Source organism: Montipora foliosa, chromosome 11 (genome assembly GCF_036669935.1).
Source record: "Montipora foliosa isolate CH-2021 chromosome 11, ASM3666993v2, whole genome shotgun sequence".
Taxonomy (NCBI): domain Eukaryota; kingdom Metazoa; phylum Cnidaria; class Anthozoa; order Scleractinia; family Acroporidae; genus Montipora; species Montipora foliosa.
In genome coordinates, this window is record NC_090879.1 from 3,458,471 (window position 1) to 3,471,699 (window position 13,229).

The window sequence follows — 13,229 nt, forward strand, 5'->3', positions numbered from 1 at the left end:
CGCTCTGAATCGATTGCGCGGGCTCCATGTAGAATCGAGTAAAGCTGTGATCAGCGAATGCTAAGAACGAAACTGCAATAAAAGCTAAAATTGAATTCATGGAATTGTTCTTGTTTAGTTCAAATGCTGTACTGTTGCTGAGTGTACTTTCAAAAGGAGTGTTAACATGAGTTAAAACTTCGTTACTTAGTTTTGGACTAGTTTCCATAGACATTACGTTTCATGTTTTCATTTTTAGATGGCTTGAAAACAATGAAATAACTCACCTCCCAGAAAATGTTTTCTCAGGACTTAGGGCGCTACAACAGCTGTAAGTTTGTTGATTCAAATAAACTTTCAAACTATGACATAGCTATATGCCTGGTTACTTTACAGAGTACAGTGTGACTTATATACAAAGCGACTCATACAGCTGATTTAAACAAAGAGTCAATAGGAATAAATAACCCTTTCTGGGTCTAAAATTAAAGTGTATTTGGACCTTAGACTTCTAAGTTTAATGCTAACTGTTATTCCAGTATGTCATGTTGGTTCTTTTTGTAACACCTATTTTTTCATTTGAGCGAGGTCCCCTTATTAAAGAAGGGAGCACATTAAGAAAATCAAGTTGATTGCTACCAACAAACATTAGTTTTGGCGTCGAGGAAATGAGAATATCTCGAATAAATGCGAATCATTATTACTACTATTTCTATAGCAATGGTAATAATAATCATAATCATAATAATGATATTTTAATAAGTTTTTACTTCTAATAATTGCATGGATTAGAGAAATGAACACTTTTTGTACACCTGGGGTATTACGAATAATTTTTTTTGTATAAATTTGTAATTTTTTATAATGTCTAATTAGGCTTGGTTAAGATTTTTATTTTATTGTAAAATATTGTTTGTTTAAAATTATTAGTATTATTACTATTATTATTATTATTATTATTATTTCTATTATTATTATTTAGAAATAAAGATTTTATAGTTCTCAAAAAATCGTCCAAATTTAGAACAATCAGGACATCATGAAACTATTATTTCCGAACACTATGCGCGAAAACTTTGATTTTTTACTTTATGATCCGTACAGAGAAAGTTTTTCATTAATGCTCGCAGAAAAATGTATGTGTTTAAATTGCACTTATTCGGTCATTAACATCCTTGTTCAGAAATCAGAAGTCTACATTGGCGGTCGATTGCGCGGGCTCCATCGAGGTCATTTGGGTTTCATTGTACTGCTCTTATCTAAGTAGAATCGAGTAAAGGTCAGCAAATGCTGAGAACGAAACTGCAATAAAAAGTAAAATTGAGTTCATGGAATTATTCTTGTTTAGTTCGAATGCTGTACTGTTGCTGAGTGTACTTTAAAAAGTAGTGTTAACATGAATTAAAACTTCGTTATTTAGTTTTGGACTAGTTTTCATAGACATTACGTTTCATGTTTTTATTTCTAGATGGCTCGGTAACAATGAAATAACTCACCTCCCAGAAAATGTTTTCTCAGGACTTAGTGCGCTACAACATCTGTAAGTTTGTTGACCCCAAAACACTTTAAAACTATGACATAGCTATGTGCCTGGTTACTGCACCAAGAACAGTGAGACTTACAAAGCGACTGACACAGCTGATTTAAACAAAGTGTCATTTGTTATAAATAACCCTTTCTGGGTCTAAAAATTAAGGTGTATTTGGACCTTAGCCTTCTAAGTTTAATGCTAACTGTTATTCCAGTATGTAATGAGCGTTCTTTTTGTAACACCTACTTTTTTCATTTGAGCGAGGTCCCCTTATTAAAGAAAGGAGCACATTATAAAAATCAAGTTGATTGCTACCGACAAACATTAGTTTTGGCGTCGAGGAAATGACAATATCTCGAATAAATGCGAATGATTATTATTATTACTATTATTACTATTAATAATTATCATAATCATAAAAATGATATCTTAATAAGTGTTTACTCCAAATGATTGCACGAATTATAGAAATGAAAACTTTTCGTACACCACGGGTATAACGAATAATATTTTCTATAAATTTGTATTTTTTATAATGTCTAATTAGGCTTGGTTAAGATTTTAATTTTAGTGTAAAATATTGTAAGTTTAAAATTATTAGTATTATTACTGTTCTTCTTCTTCTTCTTATTATTATTATTATTATTATTATTATTATTATTATTTAGAAATAAAGATTTTATATTTCTAAAAAAGTCCTCCAAATTTAGAACAATCAGGACATCATGAAACTCTATTATTTCCGAACCCTATCCGCGAAAAAATCGATTTTTTACTTCATCATCCGTAAAGGGAACGTTTTTCTTAAACGCTCACGGAAAAATGTATGTGATTCAATTGAACAGATTTGGTCATAAAAATCTTTGCTCAGAAATCAGAAGTCTACGTTAACAGCAGAAACCAGGGCCAGTACTCCTTAGTATCTGGCTAGAAGTATTGTTGTTACTTTTTCCTCCGGCCGCGCGTTATATATAATTAGCCAGTTGGTGAGGGCAAGTCTCTTGCCTTATTATTCGCTGAGAAACGTTTATCTTTGTTTAAATACTTTTGATTTTGTATGATTTTCCAGCTTTTTGGTATTCTGTTTTAGTTTTTTTTTTTATTGTTTTCTTTGAAACTATCAAATCCACTGTCATCCATTTTTGTTTTGATTTGTTCGCACTGAGTATTTCCCGTAGACCCTATGGAGAACAATTACAATTAACTGTATTGCTCTTATCTATTAATTAAGTAGAATGGAATAAAGCCGTGATCAGCAAATGCTGAGAACGAAACTGCAATATAAACTAAAATGAAATTCATTGAATTGTTCTTCTTTAATTCGAATTCACAACATGACACAGCTTTGCGCGTGGATACTCCACAAAGGGTTGTCCACTGTCTACCATGTTTCCTTTGATTTGATCGCTCTGAGTCGATTGCGCGGGCTCCATGGAGGTCATTTGGGTTTAATTGTACTGCTCTTATCTAAGTAGAATCGAGTAAAGCTGTGATCAGTGACGGCTAAGAACGAAACTGCATTAAAAGCTAAAATTGTTCTTGTTTAGTTTGAGTGCTCTACTGTTGCTGAGTGTACTTTAAAACGTAGTGTTAACATGAGTTAAAACTTCGTTACTTAGTTTTGGACTAGTTTCCATAGACATTACGTTTCATGTTTTTTTTATTCTAGATCGCTCTTTAGCAATAAAATAACTCACCTCCCAGAAAATGTTTTCTCAGGACTTAGGGCGCTACAATACCTGTAAGTTTGTTCACCCAAAAAAACTTTCAAACTATGACATAGCTATGTGCCTGGTTACTGTACAGAGTACAGTGTGACTTATATACAAAGCGACTAATACAGCTGATTTAGACAAAGTGTCAAAAGTAATAAATAACCCTTTTTGGGTCTAAAATTAAGGTGGATTTGGACCTTAGCCTTCTAAGATTAATACTAATTGTTATTCCAGTATGTCATTTTGGTTCTTATTGTTACACCTATTTTTTTCATTTGAGCGAGATCCCCTTATTAAAGAAAGGAGCACATAACAGAGTCAAGTTGATTGCTACCGACAAACATTAGTTTTGGCGTCGAGGAAATGAAAATATCTCGAATAAATGCGTATGATTATTATTGTTACCATTATTAATATATTTATAGTAATGGTAATAATAATGATAATAGTAACAATGATATTTTAATAAGTGTTTACTCCAAATGATTGCACGAATTATGGAAATCAACACTCTTTATACACCACGGGTATAACGAATAATATTTTCTATAAATTTGTAATTTTTTATAATGTCTAATTAGGCTTGGTTAAGATTTTTATTTTATCGTAAAATATTGTATCTTTAAAATTATTACTATTATTAGTATTATTATTATTATTATTATTATTATTTCTATTATTATTATTTAGAAATAAAGATTTTATAGTTCTCAAAAAGTCCTCCAAATTTAGAACAATCAGGACATCATGAAACTCTATTATTTCCGAACACTATGCGCGAAAACTTTGATTTTTTACTTTATGATCCGTACAGAGAAAGTTTTTCATTAATGCTCGCAGAAAAATGCATGTGTTTAAATTGCACTGATTCGGTCATTAACATCCTTGTTCAGAAATCCATCGAGGTCATTTGGGTTTCATTGTACTGCTCTTATCTAAGTAGAATCGAGTAAAGGTCAGCAAATGCTGAGAACGAAACTGCAATAAAAAGTAAAATTGAGTTCATGGAATTATTCTTGTTTAGTTCGAATGCTGTACTGTTGCTGAGTGTACTTTAAAAAGTAGTGTTAACATGAATTAAAACTTCGTTATTTAGTTTTGGACTAGTTTTCATAGACATTATGTTTCATGTTTTTATTTCTAGATGGCTTCATAACAATGAAATAACTCAACTCCCAGAAAATGTTTTCTCAGGACTTAGTGCGCTACAACAAATGTAAGTTTGTTGACCCCAAAACACTTTCAAACTATGACATAGCTATGTGCCTGGTTACTGCACAAAGAACAGTGTGACTTACAAAGCGACTAACACAGCTGATTTAAACAAAGTGTCAGTTGTTTTAATAACCCTTTCTGGCTCTAAAAATTAAGGTGTATTTGGACCTTAGCCTTCTAAGATTAATACTAACTGTTATCCCAGTATGTAATGTTGGTTCTTTTTGTAACACCTACTTTTTTCATTTGAGCGAGGTCCCCTTATTAAAGAAAGGAGCACATAAAAAAAATCAAGTTGATTGCTACCGAGAAACATTAGTTTTGGCGTCGAGGAAATGACAATATCTCGAATAAATGCGAATCATTATTATTATTACTATTATTACTATTAATAATAACCATAATCATAATAATGATATTTTAATAAGTGTTTACTCCAAATGATTGCATGAATTATAGAAATGAACACTTTTCGTACACCACGGGTATAACGAATAATATTTTCTATAAATTTGTATTTTTTTATAATGTCTAATTAGGCTTGCTTAAGATTTTAATTTTAGTGTAAAATATTGTAAGTTTAAAATTATTAGTATTATTATTATTATTATTATTATTATTTAGATATAAAGATTTTATAGTTCTCAAAAAGTCCTCCAAATTTAGAACAATCAGGACATCATGAAACTCTATTATTTCCGAACCCTATCCGCGAAAAAATCGATTTTTTACTTTTTGATCCGGAAAGAGAAGGTTTTTCTTAAACGCTCACGGAAAAATGTATGTGTTTCAATTGAACAGATTTGGTCATGACAATCTTTGCTCAGAAATCAGAAGTTTACGTTAACAGCAGAAACCAGGGCCAGTACTCCTTAGTATCTGGCTAGAAATATTGTTGTTACTTTTTCCTCTGGCTGCGCGTTATATATAATTAGCCAGTTGGTGAGGGCCAGTCTCTTGCCTGATTATTCGCTGAGAAACGTTTACCTTTGTTTAAATACTTTTGATTTTGTATGATTTTTCCAGCTTTTTCGTGTTCCTTTTTTCTTTTCTTTTCTTTTTATTGTTTTCTTTGAAACTATCAAATCCACTGTCATCCATTTTTGTTTTGATTTGTTCGCGCTGATTATTTCCCGTAGAACCTATGGAGAACAATTACAATTAATTGTATTGCTCTTATCTATTAAGTAAGTAGAATCGGGTAAGGCCGTGATCAGCAAATGCTGAGAACGAAACTGCAATATAAGCTAAAATGAAATTCATTGAATTGTTCTTGTTTAATTCGAATTCACAATATGCCACAGCTCTGCGCATGGATACTCCACAAAGAATTGTCCACTGTCATCCATTTTTCCTTTGATTTGATCGCTCTGAGTCGATTGCGCAGGCTCCATGGAGGTCACTTTCGTTTAATTGTACTGCTCTTATTTAAGTAGAATCGAGTAAAGCTGTGATCAGCGAATGCTAAGAACGAAACTGCGATAAAAGCTAAAATTGAGTTCATGGAATTGTTCTTGTTTAGTTCGAATGCTGTACTGTTGCTGAGTGTACTTTAAAAAGTAGTGTTAACATGAGTTAAAACTTCGTTACTTAGTTTCTCACTAGTTTTCATATACATTACGTTTCATGTTTTCATTACTAGATCGGTTGCAAACAATGAAATAACTCACCTACCAGAAAATGTTTTCTCAGTACTTAGTGTGCTACAAAAGCTGTAAGTTGGTTGACCCAAATAAACTTTTAAACTATGACATAGCTATGTGCCTGGCTACTGTACAGAGTACAGTGTGACTTGTATACAAAGCGACTCATACAGCTGATTTAAACAAAGAGTCAATAGTAATAAATATCCCTTTCTGGGTCTAAAATTAAGGTGTGTTTGGACCTTAGCCTTCTAAGTTTAATACTAACTGTTATTCCAGTATGTCATGTTGGTTGTTTTTGTAACACCTATTTTTTCATTTGAGCGAGGTTCCCTTATTAAAGAAAGGAGCACATAAAAAAAATCAAGTTGATTGCTACCGACAAACATTAGTTTTGGCGTCGAGGAAATGTCAATATCTCGAATAAATGCGAATCATTATTACTACTATTTCTATAGCAATGGTAATAATAATCATAATCATAATAATGATATTTTAATAAGTTTTTACTTCTAATAATTGCATGGATTAGAGAAATGAACACTTTTTTTACACCTGGGGTATTACGAATAATTTTTTTTGTATAAATTTGTAATTTTTTATAATGTCTAATTAGGCTTGGTTAAGATTTTTATTTTATTGTAAAATATTGTTTGATTAAAATTATTAGTATTATTACTATTATTATTATTATTATTATTATTATTATTATTATTTCTATTATTATTATTTTGAAATAAAGATTTTATAGTTCTCAAAAAATCGTCCAAATTTAGAACAATCAGGACATCATGAAACTATTATTTCCGAACACTATGCGCGAAAACTTTGATTTTTTACTTTATGATCCGTACAGAGAAAGTTTTTCATTAATGCTCGCAGAAAAATGTATGTGTTTAAATTGCACTTATTCGGTCATTAACATCCTTGTTCAGAAATCAGAAGTCTACATTGGCGGTCGATTGCGCGGGCTCCATCGAGGTCATTTGGGTTTCATTGTACTGCTCTTATCTAAGTAGAATCGAGTAAAGGTCAGCAAATGCTGAGAACAAAACTGCAATAAAAGATAAAATTGAGTTCATGGAATTATTCTTGTTTAGTTCGAATGCTGTACTGTTGCTGAGTGTACTTTAAAAAGTAGTGTTAACATGAATTAAAACTTCGTTATTTAGTTTTGGACTAGTTTTCATAGACATTACGTTTCATGTTTTTATTTCTAGATGGCTCGGTAACAATGAAATAACTCACCTCCCAGAAAATGTTTTCTCAGGACTTAGTGCGCTACAACATCTGTAAGTTTGTTGACCCCAAAACACTTTAAAACTATGACATAGCTATGTGCCTGGTTACTGCACCAAGAACAGTGAGACTTACAAAGCGACTGACACAGCTGATTTAAACAAAGTGTCATTTGTTATAAATAACCCTTTCTGGGTCTAAAAATTAAGGTGTATTTGGACCTTAGCCTTCTAAGTTTAATGCTAACTGTTATTCCAGTATGTAATGAGCGTTCTTTAAGTAACACCTACTTTTTTCATTTGAGCGAGGTCCCCTTATTAAAGAAAGGAGCACATTATAAAAATCAAGTTGATTGCTACCGACAAACATTAGTTTTGGCGTCGAGGAAATGACAATATCTCGAATAAATGCGAATGATTATTATTATTACTATTATTACTATTAATAATTATCATAATCATAAAAATGATATCTTAATAAGTGTTTACTCCAAATGATTGCACGAATTATAGAAATGAAAACTTTTCGTACACCACGGGTATAACGAATAATATTTTCTATAAATTTGTATTTTTTATAATGTCTAATTAGGCTTGGTTAAGATTTTAATTTTAGTGTAAAATATTGTAAGTTTAAAATTATTAGTATTATTACTGTTCTTCTTCTTCTTCTTCTTCTTCTTATTATTATTATTATTATTTAGAAATAAAGATTTTATATTTCTAAAAAAGTCCTCCAAATTTAGAACAATCAGGACATCATGAAACTCTATTATTTCCGAACCCTATCCGCGAAAAAATCGATTTTTTACTTCATCATCCGTAAAGGGAACGTTTTTCTTAAACGCTCACGGAAAAATGTATGTGATTCAATTGAACAGATTTGGTCATAAAAATCTTTGCTCAGAAATCAGAAGTCTACGTTAACAGCAGAAACCAGGGCCAGTACTCCTTAGTATCTGGCTAGAAGTATTGTTGTTACTTTTTCCTCCGGCCGCGCGTTATATATAATTAGCCAGTTGGTGAGGGCAAGTCTCTTGCCTTATTATTCGCTGAGAAACGTTTATCTTTGTTTAAATACTTTTGATTTTGTATGATTTTCCAGCTTTTTGGTATTCTGTTTTAGTTTTTTTTTTATTGTTTTCTTTGAAACTATCAAATCCACTGTCATCCATTTTTGTTTTGATTTGTTCGCACTGAGTATTTCCCGTAGACCCTATGGAGAAGTCCTCCAAATTTAGAACAATCAGGACATCTTGAAACTCTATTATTTTCGAACACTAAGCTCGAAAACTTCAATTTTTTACTTTATGATTCGTACAGAGAAAGTTTTTCATTAATGCTCACGGAAAAATGTATGTGTTTCAATTGCACTGATTTGGTCATTAAAATCCTTGTTCAGAAATCAGAAGTCTATGTTAACAGCACACACCAGGGCCAGTACTCCTTACTATCTGGCTAGAAATATTCTTCTTACTTTTTCCTCCGGCCGCCCGTTAGCCAGTTGGTGAAGGCCAGTCCCTTACCTTATTATTCCCTGAGAAACGTTTACCTTTGTTTAAATACTTTTGATTTTGTATGATTTTTCCAGCTTTCTGGTGTTCTGTTTTATTTTTTCTTTATTGTTTTCTTTGAAACTATCAAATCCACTGTCATCCATTTTCGTTTTGATTTTTTCGCGCTGAGTATTTCGGGTAGACCCTATGGAGGACAATTGGAATTAATTCTATTGCTCTTATCTATTAAGTAAGTAGAATCGAGTAAGGCCGTGATCACCAAATGCTGGGAACGAAACTGCCATATAAGCTAAAATGAAATTCATTGAATTGTTTTTGTTTAGTTCGTATTCACAATATGCCACAGCTCTGTGCGTGGATACTCCACAAAGAATTGTCCACTGTCATCCATTTTTCCTTTGATTTGATCGCTCTGAGTCGATTGCGCGCCCTCCATGGAGGTCATTTGGGTTTAATTGTACTGCTCTTATCTTAGTAGAATCGAGTAAAGCTGTGATCAGCGAATGCTAAGAACGAAACTGCAATAAAAGCTAAAATTGAATTTATGGAATTGTTCTTGTTTAGTTCGAATGCTGTACTGTTGCTGAGTGTACTTTAAAAAGTAGTGCTAACATGAGTTAAAACTTCGTTACTTAGTTTTGGACTAGTTTCCATAGACATTACGTTTCATGTTTTCATTTCTAGATGGCTCTCTAACAATGAAATAACTCACCTCCCAGAAAATGTTTTCTCAGGGCTTAGCGATGTGCCTGGTTACTGTACAGAGTACAGTGTGACTTATATACAAAGCGACTCATACAGCTGATTTAAGAGCTTCTGCCTGAGAGACCGGGGCAGACTTGGAAATGAAGGTAAGCCGATTTCGCTTAAAATTGGTACACAATGTACTTATGTCGACTTATGTAATATGCCAAAGTTTCAGCTTCAACGACTTTTTTTTAGCCGAGTTTTGGATATCAGCCCCTTAGGGGTCCCCAGAGGCTGATTTTCAGAGCAATTTTGGCCACTTTTAAATCTCTCTTTTAGTAACATGAAATTAATTTCAGGCAAAAACAAAACCGTCTTTGTAAAGCCCTATCCTTAGGCTTTTATGGCTGGGAACATTAGCTCATGGAAATTTTTCGCTAACCTGTGGCTGTTATCACAACTTGGTCATATCTGAAGCATATGGGAAGCAACCGGAAATGGCCTGTTTTTCAGACCAAATATTTTCCATGCCCATGTTTTATATCTTGAGGTCTTAGTATCCCTGCAAAGTTCAGCCCTTAGTTTAGTAATATCAAGAGAAAAATACTAACTTTGAGGCTTTTTACTAAGAAAAAAAATTAGGAGAAGATGGCTAACCACGCCACTTCCGGTTAAAGTTTCAACAAAGCGTGTCTGCAAAAATCCGCCATTTAATTTCGATTACCTTTTTCCTTCCAAGTTATGTTTAAAAGAGACTCTGAAGTTAATTTTCACTGAAAAGACTTGCCGTTAATAAGAAATTTTTATGTGATTGTTTTAGGACCGATCAGATAGTGGTCCGACAGCCGTTATAAACTTCTTGGAAGAAGTCTTGAAAATTACGGACAATAGAGCCGCTGCGAAAACTCTTTATTTACCTAACAACACATCTCTTGCCGGTAAATCACAATGCAAAATTGCATCTTTTTCGTCCAAACTGCAAAGTTTATCTCCTTTGTTCAACTCGTTCAACGTATCACGTCTGTGGCCCGTAGTAATGAAGCGCTAATTAAATCAGGATATAAGCAAGCTTTGTAGCTCCATTCAGTAGTACTATAAACCACCCGTTTGGGCTTTAATATTTTCTGAAGAAAAAAAAAACTTATCGGTCTCTTTAAATGCAACCACAACATCTGTCGTGACACTACTTGAGAATCGTTTTGAACCTTTAAGAAATTTCGAATATAATTAAAGCTAATCGTGTGACAAAAATTGCAGTCACTCTTCCAGTCTATTTGCAAAGTGTCTGGATAAATTCACTTACAAAAAACGCTTACCTGGCTTCACTTTTACAGACATGCCCCTTTCCTACAATCCCTTAAAAGTGAGGTAACATTAGAAACTTTAGCCCCAGCGATAAATTGGTCGCAAGTGCGTCGTTGCGAGTTAGATATAAACAGGTCGATTAATACCGTACGTGACGAGGTCATTGTAGTTTGCTGGCTATGACTGACTTGGAATTCAGTTGTTTTCTCGTGCAGATTCGTCTCCTTGATATTGCAGAGAATGATTATGATGGAACTTGTATGAGAACCTCAATGGCATGATTTGTTTACTGAATATTTATTCATACCCAGTGCCCCAGTGTAAATGGCTCACGTGTGTTGTAAATGATTGATAAGGATGTCCAACACGGTCCGTTTTCGCCGCCAATCCGCTAAATTGCTAGAAGATTACCCACGGGCACTCTCTCCCTTTCTCTATCAGTATTTTCTTTTTGCTGCTTTCTCAAACAGCACAGATCCATGGTGGCATCCATACTGCATATATATCCAAAGATAGGACAGTGGGTTATCCTTCTGGCAAAGACTACTTTTTTGGCAACTTGGGAAATAAAATATTTCAGCTTTCTTGGAGCCCTTAAGGACTTGTGGGTTTTTTATGGCACCCGTAGCTGTAGATCACATGAAAAAGTAAGTCTTTATGGACTCACACTCAATTGCTGACCCTTAACTCTGGTTTCGGTAATAAGAAGCAACCTAGGCGGTAATGGCCCTGGAGGGCCATTATGCATGCTGTAGGTAAATAGATCGCAGATAGTTTCTTTTCTCGCAAATAAACAAAGCAGCCGGCAAGGTGTCCACTTTCTTTTGAAAGTGCTGGCCATTTATTTCTTCCTCGATGCATTTTGTTGATTTAGGACAGATTAACGTCCACATTACATTCGGATTCTACACAAAAAGGAACTGGCATAGGGCGTTAGCGGGCTAGAATCTGGATCGGGCGGTCCTGGTTACTAGGGCGTTGACATGTTGTCTTGGGAAGGCAATTTTCTTTAACAGTGCCTCTCTCCACCCAGGCCCCAGTTGTTCAAACGATGGATAGCGCTATCCACTGGATAAATTACTATCCAGCAGATAAACAATAGGAAAACCAATTGAGTTATCCAGTGGATAGTGATTTATCCGGCGGATTGCGCTATCCATCCTTTGAACAACTGGGGCCAGATGTATAAATGGGCACCAGTGATTATTATCGTGTAATAATGTCTGTAAAAGTGAAGCCAGGTAAGCGTTTTTTGTAAGTGAATTTATCCAGACACTTTGCAAATAGACTGGAAGAGTGACTGCAATTTTTGTTAGACGATTAGCTTTAATTATATTCGAAATTTCTTAAAGGTTCAAAACGATTCTCAAGTAGTGTCACGACAGATGTTGTGGTTGCATTTAAAGAGACCGATAAGTTTTTTTTTCTTCAGAAAATATTAAAGCCCAAACAGGTGGTTTATAGTACTACTGAATGGAGCTACAAAGCTTGCTTATATCCTGATTTAATTAGCGCTTCATTACTACGGGCTACAGACGTGATACGTTGAACGAGTTGAACACAGGAGATAAACTTAACATTGCAGTTTGGACGAAAAAGATGCAATTTTGCATTGTGATTTACCGGCAAGAGATGTGTTGTTAGGTAAATAAAGAGTTTTCGCAGCGGCTCTATTGTCCGTAATTTTCAAGACTTCTTCCAAGAAGTTTATAACGGCTGTCGGACCACTATCTGATCGGTCCTAAAACAATCACATAAAAATTTCTTATTAACGGCAAGTCTTTTCAGTGAAAATTAACTTCAGAGTCTCTTTTAAACATAACTTGGAAGGAAAAAGGTAATCGAAATTAAATGGCTGATTTTTGCAGACACGCTTTGTTGAAACTTTAACCGGAAGTGGCGTGGTTAGCCATCTTCTCCTAATTTTTTTTCTTAGTAAAAAGCCTCAAAGTTAGTATTTTTCTCTTGATATTACTAAACTAAGGGCTGAACTTTGCAGGGATACTAAGACCTCAAGATATAAAACATGGGCATGGAAAATATTTGGTCTGAAAGACAGGCCATTTCCGGTTGCTTCCCATATGCTTCAGATATGACCAAGTTGTGATAACAGCCACAGACTAGCGAAAAATTTCCATGAGCTAATGTTCCCAGCCATAAAAGCCTAAGGATAGGGCTTTACAAAGACGGTTTTGTTTTTGCCTGAAATAAATTTCATGTTGCTAAAAGAGAGATTTAAAAGTGGCCAAAATTGCACTGAAAATCAGCCTGTGGGGACCCCTGAGGGGCTGATATCCAGAACTCGGCTAAAAAAAAGTCGTTGAAGCTGAAACTTTGGCATATTACATAAGTCGACATAAGTACATTGTGTACCAATTTTAAGCGAAATCGGCCGACCC